At 41.4% G+C, this 24990-nt stretch overlaps 1 protein-coding gene across 5 annotated transcripts in view; it reads right to left on the bottom strand.

Moving 5' to 3' along the window:
* Positions 1-24990, bottom strand: part of GPR65 (G protein-coupled receptor 65) — a 133074-nt gene that overhangs the window by 50199 nt on the left and 57885 nt on the right. For all 5 annotated transcript variants that reach the window (XR_002743220.2, XR_002743221.2, XR_002743223.2 and 2 more), the window contains exon 3: positions 7815-7925. The gene's annotated coding sequence lies outside the window, so the exon portion shown is untranslated. The remainder of the gene's footprint in view (positions 1-7814; positions 7926-24990) is intronic.

Genomic DNA, 24990 nt, shown 5'->3' with positions numbered 1-24990 from the left:
CCTTCATTCTGGACATCTTTACGTCCAGGTAAAAATTTATTTTACTTACTTACTTACTTACTTAATTTTCTTCCAAGATTTTATTTAAATTCAAGTTAGTTAACATACAGTGTAGAATTGGTTTCAGGAGTAGAATTCAGTGATTCATCACTCACATATTAAACAAGCCCTCCTTAATGCTCATCACCCATTTAACCCACCCCCCCCCATCCACCTCCCCTCCAGTAACCCTCAGTTTTTTCTCTATAGTTAAGCGTCTCTTATGGTTTGTCTCCCTCTCTGTTTTTCTCTTATTTTATTTTTCTTCCCTTCCCCTATGTTCATCTGTTTTCTTTCTTAAATTCCACATTTGAGTGAAATAACATGGTATTTTTCTTTGTCTGACTGACTTATTTCTCTTAGCTTAATACACATTCTAGCTCCATCCACATCACTGCAAATGGTAAGATTTCATTCTTTTTGATGGCTGAGTAATATTTCATAATATATATATTCCAGTGTTTATAGCAGCACTATCAACAATAGCCAAATTATGGAAAGAGCTCAGGTGTCCAGGTAAAAATTTTAATCTTTATGAAAGAAGGGAGAAAGGATATTGGTGAACAGTTTGCAGTATCGACCTCAACTCCTGACTGGCTTCTTTGCTTTCTGCCTCCCCAGATTTCCCCTTTTCCTCAACTCACACCAAAGGTACTCTGGCCATATGTCTTTCTCTTTGAAAGTATTCAACAAGCTCCTTACGGCCTGTCGACAAACTCTTACCCCCCAACGTGGATTGAACAGTTTTCTTCATATGCTGGTTCCTGTCTACCTTATCTTCTAGTTCTGTCATCTTTGCACCTTATTCTCTAACAACCTGGAACTTGAGTAACATGGTGTTTCATGCCTCAGTGCCTTTGCACTTGCTGCTTCTTCTTTTAGGGATTTTCTTCCACCTGACAAATTTCTAGTTGACTTTGAAAACCATTTTCAGAGGTCATCAGGGAGTCTATTAACCTTCCCTGTCACACCCTTAACCAAGAGAATTAATTGGTCACTTCTTACACCTCATACTATACTGTTCACTTTTGGTCCTTAATATATTATTTAGTCATCTATCACCTCTTCTACCCTATGAGCATTATCGGATTCACCTTATGTTCTCAGAACTTAGAACAACATTCGCCACAGCACAGTTCAATAACTGCTTGTTCGCTCTTGACTGAATGAATGAATGGGCAAGTGACAGAATGATTGCATTATATCAGTCCCGATTTAGCACTCTTAACCTTTATATGGGGTCTCTTTCTTCTGGTTAAATTTTTTTTTTACGGTTTATTTATTTTGGCGGGGGAGAGACAGAGAGAGAGGGACAGAGGATTTGAAGCGGTTTCCATGCTGACAGCAGAGAGTCTGATGCGGGGCTCGAACTCATGAGCTGTGAGATCATGCCCTGACCTGAAGTCTGACGCTTAACTGACTGAACCACCTAGGTGCTACATATATGGGGTCTTCTTTCGATAAAAGGTACTGTCAAGTACTTACTCTGCTTGAGGTTCACTTATTTTGTGTTAGAGTAGTAGCAGTTATATCTTAATTTAATCTTTATAAATAGTTCTGTGAGGTAGGCATTATTATGCTTATGTTACAGATGGGAAAGTGAGGCACAGAGAACTTAAGTAACCCACTTCATTTCCTTTTTAATTTTATTGACTATAGGGAAAGTGGAGGGTGGAAGAAAGTAGAGTAGGTGTTTGGAAAGTAGGTTGGGCTGGCAGCTATGGGACTCTCGTCCAGTTCTATAATGAATTAGTGTGAGTGTCCAGGGATATGGCCCTGTTCCGCTCTGGCTTCCGTTTTCTCATCCATCATAAGAGGGCTTGGCTCAATGATCTCTAAGTTTCCTTCCAGATCTAAAAGTCAGTGATTTTCTTACTTTTCTAATATAACAAGTTGAAATGTAACCCTCCTCCACACCAATATGCTACATGCGCACAGCTGTGATTTTGCTAAAAATGGACACTTTCTAAATGTTAAAACAGTACATGGTAGAGAATAGTCAGTTCAGAGCCAACAAAACCGACTCTGCCAGAGGACTGACACTAAAGTAAAGCCCTGGATCCCACTCAGTATCAAATCTTCCCAGAACAGAGGATGTGACTTGGCATTGCTTTCACTGGAGCTTTTTAAAAGGGTACATCCAGATATATTTAACCACCAAATAAATTTGGATCTGGGAGTATTGCAATTGAAATGTAGCTACAAATATACCCCGGATTCTCTCTGTGACATGAGTCCACAGTGTAGGAAATTCTATACAACTCCTGTGTGTGTTGACAAATTCCGTGTGTGTCTTTTCTTGAATTATATCAGAAATCTTGAAAGGTCTATAACACTATCTCCCAGCTTCCCTACCTGGGTTCTGAAACAAGGAAAAGAAGACAAACTTGTTTAGCAGGTGGAGATAAATGTATCTCCTTTGTGGTGTCCAACCCGATATTGGAGAAAATGGCTTCTACTGGTGGCCAAGGCAACTGTCTACCGCTGATCCCTAGAATCAGGCAGATATGAACCCAGACCTGCTAGATTAGGATGAGCCTTTTCCCAGCAAGTGCATAAGTTAAGCATTCTGAGTGTTTCCTTATAAACTCACTATGGAGAGGCTGCTAATTATCAGCTAAATCCCGTCTTCCTGTACAGTGATACATTCCCCACTTTTCAGTGGGCATGGTGGCTCCTCAGAATAAAGACTACATTCCCCAATATGCCTTGCAGCTAGGTGTGACCCTGTGACCCAGGTCAAGGGGGATGGTGTGGTGGGGTGGTGATAAGAGCAAGTCTGCTCAGTTTCTAGAAGAGTGATTATCTGAGCTTCTCTACCCAGTTTTCCTCATCCCTTCTGCCAAGACTAAGGAGCTGGAGTGTCCATTTGGACCACGAAATGGAAACTGAATTTTGACGATGGCATACAAACTAGAAATGAGCCGGGGGTCCCGGAGACTTCATAGAAGCCTTGGACTACCTATCTTGTACTTATGTATGGTAGACAGAGACGAACTTTACCTTGTTTAAGCCACTATTATTTTAAATTTCCTGTCACTTAGGGCTGAGTCCAATTCTTTTTTTTTTTTTTTAATTTTTAATGCTTATTTATTTTTGAGAGAGAGAGAGAGAGAGAGAGAGAGAGAGAGAGGAGAAGGGGCAGAGAGAAGGAGACACAGAATCCGAGCAGGCTCCAGGCTCTGAGCTGTCATCACAGAGCCTGACACGGGGCTCTAACTCACAAACTGTGAGATCATGACCTGAGCTGAAGTCGGATGCTTAACTGACTGAGCCACCCAGGTGCTCCAAGGCTGAATCCAATTCTAATTGATATACTCTCCAATCAGATAAATCATTCCATCGCCTTGGGTGCTAAGTTAGGAATGGGGTGACTAAGGTTGGGGAGCAGCCTAGAGTGTTACATTAATTTACGTCCCTCCACATGGGTAGGGAAGAAGAGTTCTCCTTCTGACAGGTTTACTCATTCAACAATTATACACCATCTGCTATGTGCCAGGTACCCTAAGAACTTTACAACTATTATTTTTCAAAGTTTATTTATTTTGAGAGAGAGAGAGAGAGAGAGAGAGAGAGAGAGAGAGAGAGCACGCAGAGAGGGGCAGAGAGAGAGGGAAAGAGAATCCCAAGCAGGCTCTATGCTGTCAGTGCAGACCCTGATGTGGGGCTTGAACCCACAGACTGTGAGACCATGACCTGAGCTGAAACCAAGAGTTGGATGCTTAACCAACTGAGCCACCTGGGCCACCCTACAACTATTAACTTATTTAATCCTCACAGCAATCCTATCAGGTAAGTATTAATAATATCCCCATTTCACAGATGAGGAAACAGAGACGCAGAGAGGTTAGGTAACTTGCTCCAGGTCACATTGTCTGGAAGTGAAGGAGCTTGGAAACTAACCCAGGAAGTCTAGATCTAGAACTCATGCTCTTCACCACAAACTAGGCAGTTTCTTTTGAGGGACAGACACAGACCTTCTTATATTATCTCAAGTTAGAGATGTTTGCTTTTAGGATAGACGGAGAGGTCAGAAAAATAAAGAATTATCTCAGTGGTCACCTGAGAGGTCTGTCTGGTTACCCTTTCAGCGGGATGGGTCCATCCTCCCAGACTATCGTACTAGCATTATGGTGACTCAGTTACTCTCCATCATAAGTCCTCTACCACCTGTGGCTTCTGCCTTTTGCCTTCTCGGTGTGCACACATTTCTGTGCACCCTGTTATCCAGTAATGATATTACCTTCTCCATAAAAAGGATTGATGGGATCAGCCTGTTATCCTCTAGTAATGCCCAGTCAGGTAAGGTGTTTGCACCAGTCACTGTCTTTGGATGGTCCATCTGGTGACCCCCTCCCCAGGTCACCAAGAGTGCTACAGGTTATGCCGCCCCCTTCCAGGACTCTGCCACACAGTTCACATTCAGTTTCTTCAAGCAGGAGGCGTGCCCAGCAGAGAGTTTGGAGATGCTGTCCTTGTTATCTTTTCTTTGTTAGTCTTTTGCTTTATAAATGAAGCCAAAGACATAAATGGGATATTTCACGTTTACTCTTTCTTTTCCTGCATCTCATCAAAAGAAGATGGAATGAGCTTTAGTTACTTACTAGTAATTTAATCAATACAGGTGGACTACATTTTAAAACAAAGGCTAAGATTTTGCTAATAATCTTTATCTACCTTAGTTTTCTATTGCTGCATCAATAATTACCACAAACTTAGTTTAAAACAACATCCATATACTATGTCGCAGATTCTGTAGGGCAGGAATCTGGGTATAACTTAGCTGGTTCTTCTGTTCTGAGTCTTACAAGCCTTAGGTCATGAACAAGCTGGGATCTCATCTGGAAGATTGACAAAGGAAGATCCCTCAGGTTGTTGGCTGAATCGGTTTCCTTGAGGCTATAGAATTCATGGGAGCTGGCTTCTTCACAGCTAGCAACGGAGAGAAAGACTGTCTGCTGCTTTGAGCCTCTGACCCCTTAGTCCTCTTAATGGACTCATCTGATTAGGTCAGGCCCACCCAGGATAATCTCTCTTTTGATTACTTAATTGAACTGTCAAGGAATTTAATTACATCTTCAAACCCCTTCACTTTTGCCATATAACATAACTTGATCACAGTTGTGATAGCCCATCACCTTTGCCATGTTGTGTTGATTAGAAGCAAGCTATAGGTCCCACTCACACTTAAAGGGAGGTGATTATCTAAGGGTGTGGGTCATTGGGAGTCATTTTAGAATTCCACCTATCGAACTACCCATATGGAATCCTTTCAATAGCCCATGCATCTGGCTCTCTCCCTCCAAAATCTATTTGTCATTCCCTTGCTCTCCTTTTCCTATAGGTTTATTTACTTTCTGAGACTTGCTTTATTTGTTACTTACTATTATATTGCTAAGATTCATATGTGTTGGTATGTGCTTTTATAATCTCTTTATTTTTAACTGCTACATAATAATCCACGAAATGAATTTTTTTCATAATATTCATTTGCTCTCATGTTAATGGGTATTTGGGTTGTTTTTTCTCTGCTATTGGAAACAATGTTGATGTGAACATTTTTTATAGATATGTAAGACTCTGTTTTCAGAATATATGAGGAGTGGAATTTCTGGGTCATGAGACATGACTGGTCAACTTTAGTAGATTATGTCAACTTTCCCAAACTCACATTTCCAACAGCAGCATGTGATAGATTCATCCCCAGTACTTATCATAGACGATTTTTTACATTTTTTGCCCAGGAAAGGCATGGAAATTGGTGCCCCATTCTGGCCTTGATTTGCATTTCCTTCCTCACTAATAATGTTCAATGTCCTTTATATGGTCACTAGCCAAGCGTTTACTCTTTAGTGAAATACTCTTCATGTCTTAACCCGTTTTTCTATCATTTGCATTACTTTAGTATTTATCTGTAAACGTTCTTTTTAAATATTCAGCTTGCTTTTCTTGTCAGAAACATAAAGGAGTTGGCTTCTGAGGACAATGGCTTCTGAGTTCCTTCATCTGTGAATTAATAATTGGTGTTATGCTCACTTCTCGAAGCTGACACAAAGAGCCCATGGAAGAATGTACGTGAAAGCACTCTGCACATGAAAAATGAGGTGATAACTTGTTTCAGGGTAATATAGGCCTGATAACTGGCAAATATGGAAACATTCAAATTTGCTTTTTTAAAAATGTGTATTCATTTTGAGAGAGAGAGAGAGAGAGAGAGAGAGAGAGAGAGAATGTGCACGAGTGTGGGGGAGGGACAGAGACAGAGGGAGAGCAAGAATCCCAAGCTGGCTCCACACTCAGAGAGAAGTCCAACACGGGGCTTGATCTCACCACTGAGAGATCATGACCTGAGCCAAAATCAAGAGTCAGACGCTCAACTGATTGAGCACCCAGGCACCCTGGGAAGCACTCAAATTTGAACTGGGAGGCAGTATAGTGTGTTGAAGAAGCACACAGACTTTTGCACCAGATTGTCCGGGTCCAAACCTTGACTCTGGTTACGAACAGTGTGACCAAAGGAGACTTCTGTAACTTCTATGTCTCAGTTTTCTAAGGTATCAAGTGGGGATTTTTTTTTTTAACATTTATTTATTTTTGGGACAGAGAGAGACAGAGCATGAACGGGGGAGGGGCAGAGAGAGAGGGAGACACAGAATCGGAAACAGGCTCCAGGCTCTGAGCCATCAGCCCAGAGCCTGACGCGGGGCTCGAACTCACGGACTGTGAGATCGTGACCTGGCTGAAGTCGGACGCTTAACTGACTGCGCCACACAGGCGCCCCTCAAGTGGGGATTTTAATAGTGTTTACCTGACAGGGATTTTTAAGGAGCAAATAAATTAAATATAGCTAACACTGAGAACAGTGTCCAGCACATAATAACCACTATATTAATATATATGGAGAGCATTATTTCATGTGGATTTCCAGGTCCTGCTGGATGCTAGGGCAGTGCTCTGCTTAGCAAACTGGGGAGAATCACTTTCACCCCCGCCCCCCCCGATATGTGTGTACTCTTTCACTCTTGACTCATTTCTAACAGGTCAATGTGGATTTTTTTTTTCTTTCATGGATAACTCTTTCTTGAGTAGTGGATTAGTAGCTGATGGAGAAGTAAATCAGACCATTGAAATGCACACATGTGAACATAATACAAATAACATATAATAATAATAATACATCATATAATTCTGTCTCTAAGCTCTCCTCCAGCTTTCATAGCCCGTGATTCTGTAAGGAATGTTGAATTACTTTTACCAGACTACCCAAAGCTGGACGACAAGGCATGATAGGACTTAAATTGCTCTGCTTTGTTGAGTCTGAAATTATGTTCCGAAGCAACAGTCATTGTGTATGTAAAATGGACTGCCAATTATTTGAATAAAGAGAAGTAGTATTGTCCTGTATTAGCTGTCTTTCTTTCTCCATTAATAAAATTCATTTGTTCCCATTTGTTCACCTCTCTTTTGTTCTGCCAGGCTTTTTTTAATCCATAGATGCTTTTATCTGCTGCAGACAGACTGAAGGAGTCTGATTCTTCTAGCGAATATATTTTTAGCATCAATTAAAGCTTATGTCGCCTGCTTTTCTGAGCAACTGGCACCCTGCATTGTTCAGAACCACCTGCATTCAGCCTTCAGGGAACTGTACTGCTTTGCTAATGGCTGAGCTATCAAATGGAGGCATAAACATTGCAGGTTGTAAGCTGGAGAAGGTAGCTAATTATGCTAAACAGGAATATTAATAATGCAAGATGTGCAAACAAAAACACTCTTACCAATGCATCAAGGCATGATTCCTCTTCTCCTTTTCCTCACTCCGCACCCTCTACTCATCTGAAGGACATGATAACAACAGAAAGGGGGTCTCCTCCAGCAGACCCTGGATCCTGAAAAGCAAGAGATGAAATTGACAGTGAAATTACCCATTGCAAAAAGAGAAGCACCATGTGGGCTTCCGTTGGAGCTGGGCTTTTATGAAGGATTTGAAAACAACAGAAGTGTGTTAACTGGTAGAGTTTCTCATAGTGACTCCGGCCAAAGGTCGGGGATATTGTCAGGTCCTGTCAGAGATATTCTAGGCTACTCCTCTCCAGCCCAGAGCAAAGGAAAGTTTGATATGTGGGCAGGTAAGATTTGGATCCATTGTGAGGAACAAATTCTTCTTTCCTGCTCTCCCAAGTAAAAGGATCTGAATACATGTCGTTCTCAGGAGGACGTGTCAGCTGATACAAACTGGATCTCTTAGACCAAGTCCCTACATGAGTCTTAATATGTCATTGGAAGGCATTCTGATTATCTATTGCTGTGTAATCGACTACCCCAAAACTTACCGGCTTAACGTAATCTATTATTATCTGCTATGGTTCTGTAAGTTGACAGGGCTCAGCTTGGCAATTCTTGCTTGGCATCTCTCATGCAGTTGCTGTGAAATAGCTGCTGAGGCTGGAGTCATCAGAAGGCTCAAATGCACTTCATGTCTAGGATGACTTCCTCACTCATAGGTCTGGTGCCCGCCTCTCCAGCTGAACAGCCTAGATTTCCTACATGGCAGCACAGCACTCCAAGAAAAAGGAGCGGCCTGGCATAGCACCACTTCTGCCACATTCTATCAGTAAAAGCAGTTAAAGGCCAATTCAAACTCAACAGAATGGAGCGGCATGTGGATACAAAGAAGGCAGGAATTGATGGTGCCATCTTTGAAGACAAGGTACCACAGCAGGTGCCTACACCTCGGGAGGTCTCCCAGGAAACTTACCCTTTGGGAAGAACAGAAACTTTCACTGCTGGGGCTGGCAGAGAGACCTTCCTGCTTAACTACTGTTCATCCTTCAGCTCTTAGCTGAAACACCAGTGTCCCCAAGATGCCTTTCTAAGGCCCCACCATTAAATTAGATTCTCTTGCATGTTTCCTTCATTTCATTTTATCACAGTTTATAATTGCTTCTTTCCATGATTATTGACTTAATGTGTGTCTCCAACACTGGACTGAAGATCCCATGAGAGCTGGCCATCACACTTGCATCGACTTGTGGGGCCTAGCACGGTGCTAGCTCTCAGTGAGAGCTCAAGAAACAACTGTAGTGGACGAACGAATGGATACGTGGTGAACGTATCTGGTTTTCCCATTTGGCTTCAGTGATTCACATGAAGTTTCCATAAAAAGGAGTCAGAATGCCCTTTCATTAATTTGTGACGTTTTAAAGCCAATATATACTGAGTACCACGTGGCTACTAGACACGGCACCGGACCATGGGGGTAGAACCCAGGACAATAAGGGAGAGGTGAACTCTGCCTTCAGAGTCTATAGTCTATGTGGGAGGGCAGACAAATAAACATACTACTACAATCCAAGAGAAAAGTGCCAGAATGGTAGGGTCGGGTAGTGTTCATAGTGTGTGCTGTGTTTCCCGGCCCCCCCCCCCACACATACACACACACACACACACACACGCACACACACACACACACTCCTATGGAATTTCATACATAATTTCAGGGCCCGTTGATTACTCCTAGTTTAGATGCTGTAACATTAAACACACTGCATTTATACTTGCAGTGGTATTATTTTGGGTTTATTTAGAATGACTGGGGAATGTCCTTCTTTGATGAGAAAATTAAAAGTAAACTTGCTACATTTTAGATGTTCATAATAATGGAAAGCTAGAGTTCACACCAGAAGAACTGGGCTCATCAAGGGGTTGAAAAGTTTGCAACATGTTCCCAATGTCAGAGCTAGAAGTTAGGGTTTTTCACTTTTGGACCTGCTTGCATTTCAGATCATGCAAGCCAAATTTACTTTTGAATCTACTCTGTTCATAGTCCACAAGTATTTGTCTAAATGTGAGTAAAATACAGAGCAGTTGCAACATTGCCCATTGCAAAAATGCCGAATTTTATTGTGTCAGGTCAGCTGCCTATCCCACTCTGAGAACAAGAGTGAACTTCTAACATACTGGGATAGAGAGTATGGAGTTTGTTATCAATGTTAAGTGATTGGAGGGTTTTGAGTGGAAGAGAGGTATGGTCGTATTTACATTTTAAGGAGACATTCTTGCTTCTGAGTGGAGTTTCTTCAGATTACAACAGTTTAAGAATAAAGCGAGAAGACCAGTCAAGAAGCTTCCGCAATCGGCGAGGGTAACATGAAGACTGCAAGCAAGTGCCTCGAATAAGAAGGGATTTAAAATCCTGTCATATTTGTATTTCTAAAAGCCAAGGGGGCTTAGGTGTTTGGGAATGTGAGAGGTGCCTTCAAATACAAGACGGGCTGTCATGTCAAAGATGGATTAAAATTATTCTGAGTCCCCAAAAGGCAGACCCGTGCATGGAAACCACAGGGCATGAGATTTGTGCTCAGAATAAGCAAGCGTTTTCTCTCAGAGCTGCACAAAGATAGAAGGGCCTTCTGGGAAGTCTGGGAGTTCTCATCCTCAGCACTGGATGAGCAGGGGCTTGGAGGACCCAAGGGAGGAGATGGGGAGCATCTAGGAAGGATGTTGAACCAGATGATGCACAGGCTTACGCTGAGATTCACTGATTTTGGAAACTCATAAACGTAGCAGGATTGAGAGCTGTGCATATCCTCATTTTGGCATAACACCACTAAGATAGAGAAAATTCATAGTTATGTTCTCTATCTTGAGGCTTTTAGAGAACTCCCATTTTTTTCTTTAATCTTTTTAGAGAGATGGTGGAAGGCTCTGGGTGTAAGTCCAGACTCTGGGTTTGGGAAACCGAGCTCAAAATTCTCTGTCCCCACTTGCTAACCACCTGAGTGTAGGCAAATAATTTAATAATTTAATGTCTTTTCATTTATCTATTGAATGGGGATAACATTGCCTATTTTCTATGGTTGCTATAAGAGATCATCTGTACAAAGTTCCCAGCACCTAGTAGGATTTTAATACATGGGAACCAGAAAAACAACAACAACAAAAGCCTCCCCCCTCCAAAAGCAAAATATTTTCTTGTGTTAGCAAATGGAAAGTAGCTATTATGTTCAGGAAGTGGGTACTATGAGTCACAGTGATGGAAGATGGGCAAGCGGACATGCTCACTGATTGAATCAATGGAGTGCCAATTCCAGGATATTATTCATTTTTTTCCCTTCAATTTGATGCATCTTTAAAGATAACCATTTATACTAGTTCTTAAAACACTCTGAGAAATTGGCAATGGTTTAGAGGCAATGATGCATGATGCTCAGAGCTTTCTCCAGACTGGTACTGGGAAGCTAGAGGGAGTAACTGGGACTCTTCCATGAGCGCTGGTCTTCCCGTGAATAGCGGGATGGGGGGGGGGGGGGGAGATTGGTCTTCAAATAAGTATGATTCATGGTTTAGCAGAAAAACTGCCAAGTTCCCCATGAAAACTGAATAGCAAGTCAGTTCATTATACACAGTTCCTATATATACTGTAGTTTATTGATATTATAATCTGTTCCCAATGAATGCAATTAACAAATCCATTTAGGAAGGAGTGCATTAGGGATTTTGTTTGCTTTTGTTTATCCTTTAGGTGCCTGAATGATGTTTTGCAAGTGAAACCTGCCTCCCTTCCACTACCTTTGGGTTTCTGTTCACTTCTACACATCCAATACCTGTTACTGTGCCCAGCACACTGATGGTTCTTGCTAATATTTGCTGACTGATTGGAACTGTCCTCACTATGTGTCTCTGGGCGCCTTTGCCCACTCAACACAGGGATGCTCAGAAACTGGTTATAAAGTTGTCTTTATGTGTATATCCACTATACCCACTATGCATGCTCCCTGAGCCCAGCAGCTGTGGTTCTCAACTACTGCCAACCTTGACACACAGCCTCCATAGCTCTTTATATCGACAATGAACGACCCATTCACATCAATGCAATAGTGTGAATAATCTGCTTGTGCACGTGACTCTCTGTTTTCTCAGGGTTTCCTATAAAGCCCCCAACCTGAGAAGAGCAGGTAACTTCCCCCATGCTTTTAAGAGAGTGACAGGGAGCTGGCAGATATGCTCTTAATGGCTTTCTAAGATAACCTTTTTTTTTTTTTTTTAACATTTATTTATTTTTGAGAGACAGAGGGAGACAGAGCACAAGTAGGGGAGGGGCAGAGAGAGACACACACACACACAGAATCTGAGCTGTCAGCACAGAGCCCGAGGTGGGGCTCAAACTCACAAACCGTGAGATCATGACCTGAGCCGAAGTTGGACGCTCAACCGACTGAGCCACCCAGGCGCCCCCTCAGATAATCTATTGATCCTGTTACTATCACCATCCATCCCTACCCACTCCAACCATCCTGTGTAAAGTGAAGCTACACTTTTGAAGGGAGCTCACCCAATAGTTTATTGACATGGGGAATCTGGGCCTCATGGGGAGTGGTGTGGCATTCTCATATCTCCAGATCCAAGTAACATAGAGGTCATAGAAGCCAAGTCAAAAAAACTGTCATAGGGTTTTGTGGTGGGGGGGGGACAGTGGGGAGGTGTGCTTCAAGAAAGGGAGACTGACAGTTCCCTGGCTGGATGCTAGCTGAGCTCTGAACCATGGCAGCCATTCTTTGAGGCTGGAGTTTAGGAGGCTTCCTGAATATAGAGAACAAGGCTTAATTACAACCTGGAAAATTCTGGAGGTAGAAGGCAGATGGTACAGCCTGCAACAGCTGCAAGAAGAAAAAGGAGGAGAGAACATTTGGCCTACCTTTCTTTGCCACAGAAGGTGGTCAAGCTTGAGCCATTGTTTTGGTCAGTGTGCACCACTTATAACAGAATATCATAGACTGGGAGGCTTCACAGAAATTTATTTCCCACAGTTCTGGAGGCTGGGAAGTCCAAGATCAGGGTACCACCATGCTTGAGTTCTGGTGAGATCTCTCTCTCTCTACAAATGGCTGTCTTCTTGCTGGGTCCTCACATAACAGAGACAGGAAGCAAGCTCTCTCCTGTCTCTTCTTATAAGGGCATTAACCCCATCATGGGCGGTTAGGGTTTCAACATATGTATTTTGGTAGAATATAAACCTGATCAGGGAAGGGTGATTAGTGGAGGCAGGAAAAAGGAGAGGGACAGAGCCTGGCATTAGATACGAGGCTCAAGTTTTGTTTTGTTGGACAGGACTTTATAGTATCTGAAAATTAGTTTTTACACCTGAAAGGAGATTATTCATGAGACCAAAGAAATCAGAAAGCCACAGTTTCTGCCCGGGATGTCATCAGAATGTGCAGAAAGGATCCATCAGAACATGCTGGAAGCAGTGGAAAGAAGAAAATAAAGCTGTTCTTATTTGTATCCTTACTGAATTCATTCATTAAACTGCTTCTACGTGCAGTGTAGACATTACTGAAGAATTGATAGGCAAGAGGGAAGAGAGGACAACATCGCACACAGCAGATTGCCCCAAGCATTAGACATGCTTTTCCTCTCTGTGGAGTGGGTGGTCCTCAACTCCTTCATGGTGCTGGCTCTCTTTTCTCTAGCACAAACTTGCATACCCTTGCATGCAGGCCCCTTAGTGACCCCTGGTGTGAAGGGCGTGACATCAAGGTTGGCATGCATGGGGAGGCAGTGGACATTCTTGCACACTTCCCCCAGACTTTCTTTTGCCAACAATAAACCTGTAGCTAGCTTCACAGATTGATCCTAATCTAATAGAATAAACTTCCATTTAGGTTAAAGTAAGCAGGTGTTGTGCTCAGAAAGGAGACCAAAGACAATTTCTTAAGGTTATTCTGGATTTCTGGATTCTCAGTGAAATGACACTCAGTGGGGTATCTCAGTTGTTAGACATGAAAAGTTCACAGTGACATTAGGTATGTGCTTTTTATACCCTCTTTCCAAACTCCAGGTGAATTTCCTATTTTAGGATATCTTCTCTCCTTAATTTAAAATTGCTGAGCTCTATCCTATTCAGTCAGTGTGAAGGCTGTGTTATAGTATCACCACACAATAAATCAAGAACGCATTTGTTATTTATGAGAAAAAATAAAATAAAATAAAATAAAGTAAAATAAAATAAATTGCTGAGCTCTAACATTATTATCCAGATGGTTTTATAAAATGATTTTGAGTTCTCATTTGCTTTTAGTAGATGAGCTCATTTGGATACGAAAATTTAAAAAATAACCTAACAGTATCAACTAACACAAGTGACAGTCATGGGTCTTTCTATGGAAATCACGAGATCGTACATGATTGGGTAGTGTTAGATCCATCCTTCAAGATGGCCTCTTCACAGTATGGTTGTAGTAGAAGCTAAAGAACAATAGCATTTAGTATTTCTAAATTGTGATGGCCTTCTGACACATTCTACTCCAGTCTGTCCAGGTGTGTAATCTTTGAAGTCAGGGACGTGTAATCCACCAGTAATCCTGTGGATTATATCTGCAAAATATATTTTCAACCAATTCTCTTCACCCCACCTCCATTGCCACCACTTTAGTCTGGACACCTAAGTGGCCTCTTTGCTTCTAATTTGCCTTTCTTTGATCCATTCCCCACGTTGGAGCTGATGTGATCAAACAGCAAAAACAAAAACAAAAAACAAGTGGGTTATGAAGGTGAATGTCTCTTCTTCAATAACTAATAAATGAGAGTGGGGGAGTACAGACCAGCCAGGAATGCATCCGGTTGAATAAATGTTAAAAATTCTCTCATTCCTTGTGCATCTCTCCAGATTTGGGAGTATAGGTGAGAATGCCCAGACCCTTGTTGGCAGAAAGCCTCCTGGAGGATGCTTAATAGGTTAGGAACAGGCTGGGCTGAAGTCTCCCCTCTTCCACATTAGAGCTCTTTTTCCCTTTTTTTGGTAGATAAAAAAAGTCCTGTTTGGCTCTGAAAACTATTGTTGAGTTTGTATCAAAGCCATGTTGCCCATGGGCTGCTTCCAGACATTGGCTGGCTGTGCATGGCAGAGATTAAACAGGCCCATTCCCAAGAGATGTAGGACTCCTCCGATGAGCAACCCTTGGCTTCAAGACACCCCCATGGCCTTGCCTAACTTTTCTTAAGCTGGATGGCTATCTAGGAAGCATCCACCCAACCTTGCTTCCTTCCTTCATGCAGAGTCAGACCTGCATCATGATCTGATGGCTCTCTCAGCCTTTCCCGGCACCCTTCAGATTATCCCCCATAGATGTTCCCCCTAATAAATTTCTTGCACATTTAATCCTGTCTTGGTGCCTGCTTCTTGGAGGACCCAGAATAATGCACTGGTGCACAGGAGATGCTTGATAAATTTACTCAGGAAGTAAATGGGAAAACTGAATTAAAATTTGATGCTTTCTTCACTTTCCTCTTTCTGGTCCTTTGCTTCTCTGTGCCCAACTCCTTGTTATAAAATAGCTGCATCTGAGGAGAAGCTTTGAATCATCCTCCTCTCAAGCCAGATGACTTTGGCACCTAGGACAGTTTCTAAGGTGATGGAATCATAAAATTGCATGTAAATTCATTAAAAATACTTTTCGTGGTGTTCTTGAAAGGGTTAAATTAAATCAATATAAAGACTTTAACACAGATCCTGAAACATAGTAGGTTCATTATATATAGATAAAATGTGGTGGACACATACCAGAGGGTCTCATGCGTCCATCTGAAGCAACACAGTAAATGTACATACATCAGCAAAGATGAATCACAAATTATATATGTTGATTAACAAGAGGGCTACTAGTTGGATCTACTGTTTATATTTGGTTGGAGAATTCTGAGTGCCTATGGTAGGCCCAGAAGCCGGAGTTCTTATTCCTTATGATATTTGACTATGAAACGGATTTTGGGTTGCAATCAGAGTCATGGTGGCAGCTGACACTTTCCATACACTCAGCTTATGTTCAGTAACTTGCTGAAGATCACAGAGCTAGAATAGGAGAAGATGGGCTTGTCTAGGGTGGTAGGGTTGGCAGTGATATGAAGATGGGACGTGAGGCAAAGAGGAAGCTAGGGTTAGCTGGAGCTCTCGAGAGTACCATGTTGCCCTGGACCCCGGTGGGGAGTCATGGCTGCCATGGCAACGCTGGAGTTCTTTCTCTGCAGCACCTGGAGGCAGCATCCAGTGGCAGGCAAGTGTGGGCTAAGTCCAGAAACCCAGCTGTTATGTAGCTTTACCATTTAGCAGTGTGGAACGTTGGGGAAGATACTTTACTACACCATGATCTCTTCCAAAAAATGGAAAAGTGCTACCTATTCAGATGGCAGTATGAGATTCCTATGAAATGATACACGTGTTCTAGTTTCTGTGCTAACAAACCTTCCCAATCATAGTGGTGTAAAACAGCTCACAATCCATGAGTTGGGAATTTGAGCAGGGCTCTGATAGATGATTATTTCGGTCCTTCTGGCAACCGCCTGGGGTCACACTGGTATTCAGCTGGTGGCTAGCTTTCTCTGGAGGGTTAAGAGGGCTTTATTCACATGCCTGGGGCCTTGGTGGGGATGGGTGGAAAATTGCACTCAGCTGGGCTGCTCACCCTCTCTGTGTCATCTCGAGCTCTTCCAAATGAGCTATCCATCAGGGTAGTCTGATTTCTTATATGCAGACTCAGAGCTCAAAGAATGAGCATCTATACAAATAGGAAACAGAAGCTACTAACTAGTCTCTTAAGACCTGGGCTGGGAAACTGGCACATCACTTCCTCCACATTGTATTAGATAATCACAGAGCCAACCCAGATTCTATGGAAGGGGCCATAGAATCCACCTGTTGGTGGAAGGTGTCAAAGAATTTGTAGCCATCTTAATACACTACATTATGTAGTGTAGGCTGCATGATTATTAGGAGTGTAAGCTCTGAAGACAGAGTGTTTTGGTTTCACTACTTCCTACCTGCATAGTGGACATATTACTCATAAGAATCCTACAGCTCAGTTTCCTTGTCTGAAAAATGCTATAAAGATAGACTATCCCTTCTAATGCTCAAAGAATCTCTTTGTTTCCTATCTTTGAATTATATTACAAAAACCTTGAAAGGCATCAGACTCCAGAAAAGGGAGAACAGAGAAGAAAATAAACTTGCCATTTAAAGGTTTCTCTCACTACCTAGGAAACCGCTCCTAAGTAAAATGGTGTAAATCAATTACCATTTATTTATATAGAAAAATTCCTGGGCATTCCCAGAGCCCCAAAATCACCTCTTTTAGGCTTTTCTGGTACCTTTTCTGGTACCACATCTTGCTAACAGATGAACAAAACAAATTAAGATAAAGCACAGATGCTCACAGACACAGTTCATAGCCCTGTGGGGGCTTGATGCTGAGATGCTGAGATGCTGAGATGCTGTGTGGTTCCCAAGAAGGAGCCTGGCATCTCCCCTCTTGCTGCTGGGGGTGAGTGATGCCCCTATAAACAGCTTGCAGCAAACAAATGCTGAATGCTATTTTTGCTTCATGCTTTTTTTATTCTTTTGTATAAGCGAAAATCCTCTTCAGATTTCTTTCGGTTAGCCAAAACAGGTGTTAATATAAGTCTTTCTTGAAAGCAAAGTGGTGTCAGGCAAACTTCTGGAAAGCGGACGTACCTGTACTTAAGTGTATTGAGACTGTTCATTGTGTTCTTCATACCAGGCTAATTATCATCCACGTGTTTCCTCATCAATTGTCACAAAAGCTCTAAAAGGCACCGATTGTCTCCATGTTTTGAAATGAAGAACATTTGAGACACTGAGACAGAAAAGCTGGTCTAATAGCACACTGCTAGCAGGTGGCAGAACAGGCATTGCTCCAAACAGAAATGTTTTCCTGACTTCAGGTTCTGTTTGTGCAACAGCGAGAACCTCTCCCCAAGAACTGTTTTCCTTGCAACACATCCTGAAGGGTTTCAAGGGCTCTCACCTCTAAAAGCCAACAGCCAATTATCTGAGCTGGTAAGGGAAGGTATTGCAAAAAGCTGGAAAGCATTTTTCCTCTCATAATCCAGTATATTCTAACTTTTTTAAAAGGCTGCATGTACATCTTGATGATTACTTTTATCTTGGGCCCATGATCCCTGATCGTTTAAGAACTCTGACATCCTATTCTTTCATAGGCAGGGCAGCCTAAGAGAGAAGGGAGTTTCACAAAGTTTCAGAAGTAAACTTCTACGGGCACTTGGACACAAAATGATCATTTTCACCACCCATTTATGGCAAGTAATACTGATTTTATATTTATATTAGTGACATAAATGTTGCTTTAAAAAAGTTTAATGTTTATGTTATTTTTAAGAAAAAGAGAGAGCAGGGGAGGGGCAGAGAGGGAGGGAAACAGAGGATCTGAAGTGGGCTCTGAGCTGTCAGCAGAGAGACCAATGTGGGGCTCAAATTCACGAACCGCGAGATCATGACCTGAGCTGAAGTCGGATGCTTAACCGATTGAGCCACCCAGGTGCCCCATAAATGTTACCTTTAAGTAAATTTAAAAACAAATGTCAGTGAGTTTAAGAAAAACAAATCACAGTAAGATGGTGAGTGGCTGGGGCACACATTAGGAATTTTTAATTACTGAAATTCGGGAAATACTGGTGCAGTAAAGATATCCACTAGATATTGGGGGTTAGGGTAGATATTAAGATCTAAATGGAGAGAGGGATAAATATAGAAACACTGTATATGAGAGTCATGCTCAGTCCTGAAGCTGCTAATTAGCTGCCAGACTTTGAGCAACTTCTATAACATCCGTTACAGACATCAATCAGTCTTCTTATTTGCAAAATTACAGAATTGATTTAATTTATGCTGAAAATTCAGTTTTTGCTCTACGATTTTGCAACATTTCCTCTCTTCTTCCAACAGACCATTTCTTTATTCAGAAATGAAAAAGAAAAAGCAAATTTGGATTGTATTTTTTTATGCGTCTAAAAAAGTAGATGACAAGGCTTGTAACTCAGCACCTTTTCCTTAGAAACAAAATTTAAAATAGCATCTAGAGTGGCGATGGTATCTGTGAACTTCATTTTTCTTCACTGACTTTCAAATATATTTCTGTGAGCATCATCAGTCCCTCATCATAATTATATCTTCAGCCAACATCATAAAACTATCATCATTATTCATTGAAATATATCATCAAATACTGTTCCAATCCTCCAAAATTACACTGCTGGTAATATTGTTGTGTATGTCACATTCCAACAAATTCGTGAAAATTCAAAAAAGATATATATTCTGTATATCAAATTCAGAAAACTTTGTGTAAAAATATGTGAAGGAAGCATCCTAAATGCAGAGACATTTCTTGTTGAGGCCAGTCACTGAGATGCCCAATCAGCCCTCAAGTAGCATCTCTCAGCAGTCACTGACCTTGGAGTTGACATTTTCCCAAGTGGACAGGCTCTGAGTTATCGGAAGCTTTCGCTCAGCTCATCCCTCAAGTCCCATCAAAGGGGCTGGGGGCGGGGGGAAGACAAAAGACAAGAGGAAAGACCAGCCACCGCATTCAGACATTGGATCATCTCCCAGCCATAGCACTAGTTTTGGAGGCTGCACCTATGTTCCAGTCTTGACACTCAGAGGTAGTATGGTTGTGAGTCCAGAGCTGAAAAGAACCAAATCATTTCTAAGATGATGACGCTGTGTCCTATAGAAGTTAAGTGGCTTACTCAAGGTCACAGGGTGAGGTAGTAGCAAAGTCAGGACAAGAACCCAAGTTGCTTGCCTCCTGTGAGTTCAGTGCTTTTCAATTCTTATTCTAAGTTTTGAGCAGGGAGAGAGTCATAGGAAGATACATGTCATCTCAAGTCCCTACTGTCTCCTGGCCTGACTGGCACACAACCAGAGTTGCCCTGACACTTGAAGTCTATCCAACTAGTCACTGATACTGCCACCCTTTGTTTTCTTGAGAGTTCTTAGAGACGCAGTTGTTCCCTATGCTCAGAATGACTGATGCAAATGAAAAAGGGCCAATCTGAGTGCCAGCTGTGAGGCCTGCAGAAACTATAGAGCTGGCCCAGACAACACAGATGTGTGGTGTCCCCCAGGCTCAGCAGCCTGGACTTCCTGCTGTGGGCTACACAATGTACTCATCATTCTAGCAACTGTGACAGAAGAGGTTCTTAGGAGAGCTAGGAAGACTTTTCCCAGACGTTTTCTAAGAGTTTCTACAGTTGCCATTTATTTTTTCAAATAATAGCTGAATACCCACTCATTCCTTGACCCATTTCCCATTTATGCATTTATTCAAACATTCAAGAAATATTTACTGAGCACCTCTTAGACGCTATCATCATGATAATTGCTAGCATCATGCTAGCAACATGGTAGTCATGTATATACATCAGTAAATCAGACATGGTGGCTGCCTTCAAGGAGCTCCGTCTATTAGGGGAATCAGTCATAGAACAATACCCATGTAATGAAGGGCCATGGGTGCTACAGGAGAGGAAGGATTTTCATTGGCTTCACATAAGCTTATTTCTGGACCAATCACTATAATCAAGGTTGTGTGGTATTATGACTGGCTACACTTGAATAACATGTCCATGGCTGGGAGACTGATAGCTCTCATCAGAACCACATGTTTGTTTTAGGAAAGAAGAATCCCCCAAAGATATGAGGGTTGGATGCATGTGGAGGGATGAATGTTGTTATCAGAAGAAGGGAGAAAATTGGTTATGAATAGGCTAAAAGAAAGGATACACCCTAATCTCCTCTGGTAAACATTTCCCACTCTTCTTCATCATGCCAGACATGTTTTTCTTAGGAGCAAAAGATTTACAAAATTAGAAATAAGGTTTATTTGACATATTTTCAAATGGCAACACCAGTGAAAATAAAAAGGCTCCTACAAAGTTAGGGAAAAATGAATTTTCCTATAGCCATGGTAGCAAATGGCTACCAGGGCCAGTTTTAACCTGTTCCCATAGATCAAGGCAACAAATTTCAGTTGAACATTCAGTTAATGGTTAATGAATTAACTACTCACAGTTAGTGCCTCACTTCTAAAAGTCAATCAGTGATGGACTCACTCTAGTATACACATCAGGACTGCTAACCGACCAATAAGAATCGTACCCAAGTAACTCTGCTTCTATAGGTTGTCAACCCTTTACTGAAAGTCTGCCAAATTCTTGAACTCTGTGCTGCATCCAAACCCAATATAACATCAATGCTCTGTTTTGCTCAGAGAGACTGGGTCCAATCAGCTTAAATCCCTTAGTGTAGTGAGCAATAAAGTATTACATACATACATTAGCAAAGTCCACTAATGTAACACTTCACCAATTTGAGTGAAGTCTAGAAACCTTACTTCCCGGTACATCCCTTTACCCTCCCCTATCAATAACGTAAGTGTCTTAACTATTTTTGCTACATACATTGAGAACCACATTAGACAGTGTTAAAAAATTTTGCTTCAACTATCAAACAATATTCAGAAAACTCAAGAGGAGAAGGAAATTCTGTTGTATTTATCATATTTTCCCTCTTAGTATGTTCTTCCATACTTCCTGATAACCTATGATATGTTCTTTAAAATTTGCTTTAAACATTCTTTTAGGGTAGGTCTGGTGGGGACGAATTCTTTTAGTGTTCCTTCATCTGAGGATATCTTGATTTCCTCTTCATTCTTGAAAGATACCTTCTCCAGATGAAGAATTTTGAGTTGACAATTCTCTTCTTTCAGCACCTGGCAAATGTTGTGCCACTTTCTTCTGGCCTCCATGATTTCCAATGAGAAATCCATTGTTCTGATTGCTTTTTCCCATACTGATAATGCACTGTTTCTCTCTGGCTGTTTCAAGATTATTTTTTTTGTTTTTAGTTTTCAGAAGTTTTGACCATGATATATCTTCGTGTAGATTTCTTTGAGTTTATCTTATCTGGAATTTACTCAGAGTAACTTATTGAATATGTAGTTTTACAGCTTTTTCTTTTCTTTTACCAAATTTAGGAAACTTTTAGCCATTATTTCTTTGAATACTTTTTCAGCCTGCATCTTCTTTTCTTCTCCTCTGGGACTTGGTATAGTCCCACATGTCACTGAAGCTTTATTTTTTCAATCTTTTTTGTTGTGGTTGTTGTTCCAATTAGGTATCTTCAAGTTCACGGATTCTTTCCTCTGTCCCCTCCATTCTTCTGTTGAGTCCATTCATTGAGTTTTTTATTTTGGTTTCTGTAATTTTCAGTTCTAAAATCTGCATTTTGTTTTTCTTTGTATCTTCTAATTCTTTGCTGAGAATTTCTGGTTTTTAATTTGTTTTAAGCATTTTCATAATTGTTTGTCAGAGCATTTTTATGATGGCTGACTGACAGTCCTTGTCAGATGATTCTAACATCTGTGTCATCTTAGTGTTGGCAACTGTTGATTGCCTTTTCTCATTCAGTTTGAGATCTTCCTAGTTCTTGGTATAAGTGATTTTTGACTCAAACCTGGACATTTTGGGTATTCTATTATAAGACTCTGAATCTTATTTAAATCTTGTATTTTAGTTGGCTTCCACAGATGTGATGGTGCTGCCTCTTCACTGCCAAGTCGGGGTGGGAGTTCAGGTTCTCCCCTTCCTTTCTGTTGACCCCAAGGGGTTGGGGATCTTTGTTACTTTGTTGCTGCAGAAGTGACACTCCAGACTGAGTTAGAAAGGCCACCCAGCTTCTATCAATCTCTGATGGCACTTACTTGGAACCTTCAGCCACCAGGCGAGAAGCTTGGATACCCTAAAACTGCCCTGCAGAGAGAATATATGAAATAACTACATAGAAAGGAGAGATTCCTGAGGATCCCCAGCTGCTCCAGTTTCGAACTGCTTGAGTCTTCTTAGCCCAGGTACCAGACATGTGAATGAAGATGCACTCAAGATGACCCAGCCCCATCACCGCCTGACTGCAACTTCACTAGAGACCTCAAATGAGAACTGCCTAGCTAGGGTTTCTCAGTCTTGTGCTGGGTATTTCCTTGCAGGGGCATTATACCATATTTAGCAGCACCCCTGGCCACTGCTCACTAGATGCCAGTGGCACTTTTTCCAGTTTAACAACTAAAAATGTTCCCAGAGCTTCCCATCTACTTGCTAGATGGGATGCTTCCTGATCTATGCAGTGTTTAATAAATCCAATTAAAATTTCAAATTAAAAAAAAAAGTCTCCAGATGTTTGCAAAAGTCCCTTGGGGAAAAATCACCCCTACTTGGTGAGCTGCCCCAGCCAATCCCCCCATATTGATGAACAAAATAAATGATTGTTTTTAAGCCTTTGTTTGGGGTTGTTTTACAGCAATAGATAATCTGAGGGGTGTGGGGGATGCAGAACATCATCTCCTCTACAAGCTATCTGATGCTATGTGAAGAGTTGGATTCTGTCAGGGACCTGATCAATAGTCTGTTCCTACTATCCCTGGAATTTTTATTATGGGCTATCTCTGGCATCTAGATAGGAATTTATCATTTATAGAAGGACCTGTAGAGAATTATAATTTAAAAACACACATATCCTTATACATAAAATATACACAAGGCGATTAAATGAAAATATAGGAAAAATTGGAAACCATTCAGGGAAATGGTCAAGTTATTGTTTTAGTAAGTAGAAAGTGTTTGCTGATTTCATTTTTTCCCCTTATCTTTCTAAAAACTAAGAGAAAGAAGCACTTTGGAGTTTTATTGTAAACTAATTTGTGAGTGCTACATGTGTGTGCGTTCCTAAATTCTAAGAGGAATTTACAACAAGAAATCTTAAATGAAGGACATCGAAAAATGTCATAAACACAGTTTTGTTTTTATGTAAGTTACAGGAAAATTCCCCCTATGGCCAAGGACCTGACACTCCATCATAACTCAAAGGAAATATGTCTGTCAGAATGAACCTGATGTAGCTCAGGTATTTTTGCTGATTTAGCAAGACACCAGGATAGTACTTAGAGAAAGCAATGAACCAGGAATATAACTTGAATAGTGTCCCGTTGATCAACAGCCTTATTTCTCATGAGTTTAAAAGTTTCCTGTTTAAGACTCATAGTTCTTAAAATCCATATCATGCATATAAATGATTGCTTGTTTTCCTTTTTCGTTTCTTGGCAGGTAGCAAATTCATGAATAGGATCAAGTTATCAATCAGCAAATTAAAAAGGAAAAAAGGGATGGGGCAACAAAACTCCCTGGATTTCCACCACTACCTTCTTAGATGTTTGAGGATTCCGTCCAACGAGTTTGACTCTTGCAATTGAAATAATGGTAAAAGATCATTATTAGCGTTCCTAATGGCTGATAACGGGTCAAGGGAGACCCTAAATATCTTATGTCACTCCAGGTGTTTTTTTTCTCAAGGTAAGGAGTGTAAATCTAGATTGTGGTGGCAATACACTGCTTTCTTGAGGACAAACATCTCTCAAAACCAGCACATCTCTTGAGACAGCTTTTGCTGTTGTTTTTAAGGGATCTGTCCTCTGCAGTAAGTGGCTGCCATGGGGCGGGTAAGTTTTATTTGGGGGGATGTTTATTTATCTGCCTGATGACTCCCCAAGAAATCATCAGAGGTCCTTGCGTGTAAGGACCCAGGACTACTGGCGTGCTAAGGATGGGAGGCAGCCTCAGGAAAGGTAAGTTGCCAACTATGACGTGCTGAGTCACTGCCACAAAATCAAGCTGAGTTGAGGATCTTTATTATGAAGACACATCTGTCATGTACCTCTACTTCTTCAAGATTTTCAGTTTTTAACAATTAAGCTGGAAACAGCTTCTAGTATCTGAATATCAGATGTACTAACATAGCCTAAGGAAATCATGTGTTGATAGAGTCAGTTTCTTGGTTCCTAGCAAATCCTGAATCACCTTTAATCACTAGGTCAGCCCAGGGCCACTGAGTGGTGCAAGTGATTTGTAAGCCTATAGTGTGAGAGTACATCCTGACTCTGTTTTTGAAAAGGCTTTCATTTTTTTAATCTGTTGTTTTGACTCCTTGTGATGGCTTCTACAGTGTGACCGGGAAGCAACTTAATCTGCAAACCACAGTCATGAAGAGTGAGGTCTCTGTTCCTCCTACAGAAGTAGCTCCTTGGAGCA

Source organism: Felis catus, chromosome B3, assembly GCF_018350175.1.
Source record: "Felis catus isolate Fca126 chromosome B3, F.catus_Fca126_mat1.0, whole genome shotgun sequence".
In the NCBI taxonomy this organism is placed as follows: Eukaryota; Metazoa; Chordata; class Mammalia; order Carnivora; family Felidae; genus Felis; species Felis catus.
Note: the sequence above shows the minus strand (reverse complement) of the source record. Positions and strands in the feature narration are given on the sequence as shown.